At 40.4% G+C, this 2,869-nt stretch overlaps 1 long non-coding RNA gene across 1 annotated transcript in view; it reads left to right on the top strand.

Annotated features, from left to right (window-relative positions):
• LOC128248694 (uncharacterized) overlaps nt 1–2,869 on the top strand; it is a 13,020-nt gene that overhangs the window by 6,316 nt on the left and 3,835 nt on the right. The gene's annotated exons all lie outside the window — the stretch shown is intronic.

Below are 2,869 nucleotides of genomic sequence, written 5' to 3' on the forward strand. Positions count from 1 at the left end.
GGTGGTAGTGGTGGTGGTAGTGATAGTGGTGGTGGTGGCAGTAGTAGTAGTAGTAGTAGTAATAGCGGTGGTGGCAGTAGTAGTAGTAGTAGTAGTGATGGTGGTGGTGGTGGTAGTGATAGTAGTAGTAGTAGTAGTAGTGATGGTGGTGGTGGTAGTGATAGTGGTGGTGGCAGTAGTAGTAGTAGTAGTAGTGATGGTGGTGGTGGTAGTGGTAGTAGTGGTGGCAGTAGTAGTAGTAGTAGTAGTAGTAGTAGTAGTAGCAGCAGCAGAGCAGCAACAGCAGTAATGGTGGTGGTGGTGGCGGTGGTGTTCTAAATACGTTACCTGTTTTAGGTTCTAACTGACCAGATCCAGCCTCTCACACCTACCTGACAATGTCATTCCAAATATAAACAATCACAATCGTTGAGGTTTTGAAGCTGTGAGATAATGCAGGATAAATGCGACATAATGTTAATGAATAAGCAGCACATTCGACAGAGTAATCTGGATGTTAAAGGGCTAACCTCATACCCTTGCATTTTAAATCGCAGCAAATATTAGTAGGACATATTAGTCTAAATTTAATCGGTGACTTTCTATCCGTGCCTTTGACCAAGATCTCCATCTTAATAACATCAATTGCTCCACTTATTCAAACTGGATATTTTGTCTTTGAAATCGATGTTGCTATTATTCAAAGCTACATCTTTTCTCTTTTAATTACCTTATACTCTGATAATTGGAGGCGCAATGGCCCAGTGGTCAGGGCAGCGGACTCGTGGTCAAAGGATCGCGGTTTCGATTCCCAGACCGGGTGTTATGAGTGTTTATAGAGCGAAAACACCTAAAGCTCCACGAGGCTCCGGCAGGGGATGGTGGCGAACCCTGCTGTACTCTTTCACCACAATTTTTCTCTCACTCTTACTTCCTGTTTCTGTTGTGCCTGTAATTCAAAGGGTCAGCCTTGTCACACTCTGTGTCACGCTGAATATCCCATGAGAACTATGTTAAGGGTACACGTGTCTGTGGAGTGCTCAGCCACTTGCACATTAATTTCACGAGCAGGCTGTTCCATTGATCGGATCAACTGGAACCCTCGACATCGTAAGCGACAGAGTGCCAACAAACAACAACTCTGATAGTTACCAAAGGATAATCTAATTAAACAATTATTCTTGATTATAGTACTGGAAAGATGAAATCCGAGGGAAGATTTGAACTCAAAACATGAAGGACCAAAAAAACCAGCAAGGAATTTTCACCAACACTTTACCAACCTTTGCTTAATAACAACAATAATATCTAGGATAGTCCCAATGCTACAAATTTAAGTTAAGTGTACACTTAATTATATTTGACTCCAGCACTAGACTGATACTTATTTCGACCCAAGTGGACGAAAGACAAAATCAGCTCCAGAATAATTTGAACTAAAAATGTACGGAATTAGTAGTAACTAAATACTGCAAAGTACTTTGTCTGGTACTCTTTCAATTTGCCTACCTACCATATTCTATAATAAGAGTTCCTTTTATCTAGGATGAAGTCAATTTTGTATGAGGGAGGAAAATTAATGTTAAATGTTTTGACCTGATGATATTTCTAGTGCACTTATTGTTATTATTGCTATTGTTGTGGTTGTTGCTGTTATTGTTGTTGTTGTTGTTGTTATTATTATTATTATTATTATTGTTATTATTATTATCGTTCAGTAGTTTTATTTTTATAACATGCTTTCACTTCACTACCGAGCGCAGCTCTGTGTGCCTTGGGTATGTGCTGTGGTTTGCTGTGATGTTCTTATGGTTATTGTATTGAAAGTGTTTTGCGTAGGATGTGTGCAGTGCCCAGTAGTGCAATTTTCTGTATGTTATTATTATTATTATTAGTAAGGTGGCGAGCTAGCAGAATTGTTACCATGACAGGGAAAACGCTTAGCAGCATTTCTTTTGACTCTGCTTTTTCAAATGCTGCCGGAGTCAGCTTTGCCTTTCATTCCTTCAAGGTCAATAAAATAAGTACCAGTTGCGTACTGGGGTCATTATCATCAACTTAGCCCTTTCGCAAACTTGCTGGCCTTGGGCCTAAAAATTGGAAATCATCATTATTATTATTGAGTGAAAGGGCAGTGCATGCCATCAAAGTGACACCCAGGGTATAATTATATGAAACCCAATATACCCATCATGACTACCTGTCTGATTAGGGTACACCAGGCACATACATCACAACCATATGTGTGCAACATGGTGATCTTATATCAAGATAAACAGCACATGACCTTGCAGGGGGGCCCCAATTAAAATTTTCTTCAGGTTGAATAGCCCATCCTGCTTAAAAGGTCCCTGAATAAGGATTGTTTAAGGATGATGAACAAAACACCCATGTTTCCAGAGGTGAATTATTCAAACCCCAAAGAATTCCTCTCAACAAATAGCTATAATGTTCCCCCACTGCTTCTGCTTGAGATCAGCATGGCCACAGTCAAATAACTGAAACAAATAAATGAGTAAAAGAGTAAACATGGTCAGTGGCTCCCTCATCACCTGACTGCTTCTCTTCTTAATCAAAGAGTTGCCATCTCCTTGTCATTGAAGAGTAGACTTGCTACCAAACCTTTCCTGAATATTGCCATCGTAAGTCATGACAAATGGGTTTCCTACTATCATAACCAACAAAAACGACAATGATCGGCACCCAATGTGTGTCCTCGTGGGCATCGGTACCATTTTCCTCTTTCTCCGTTCTTCCATTCTCCGAACTTTCCATCTTTCCGACGAAGGGCTACGCCCGAAACGTCATGCACTCTCTCTTTCCTTTCCTGAGCGTCCAATAACACTATCCGTATCACGTCCTCACTTTGTTGTTTTTTTGTTATTGTTTT

This window comes from Octopus bimaculoides, chromosome 9, assembly GCF_001194135.2.
Source record: "Octopus bimaculoides isolate UCB-OBI-ISO-001 chromosome 9, ASM119413v2, whole genome shotgun sequence".
NCBI lineage: Eukaryota > Metazoa > Mollusca > Cephalopoda > Octopoda > Octopodidae > Octopus > Octopus bimaculoides.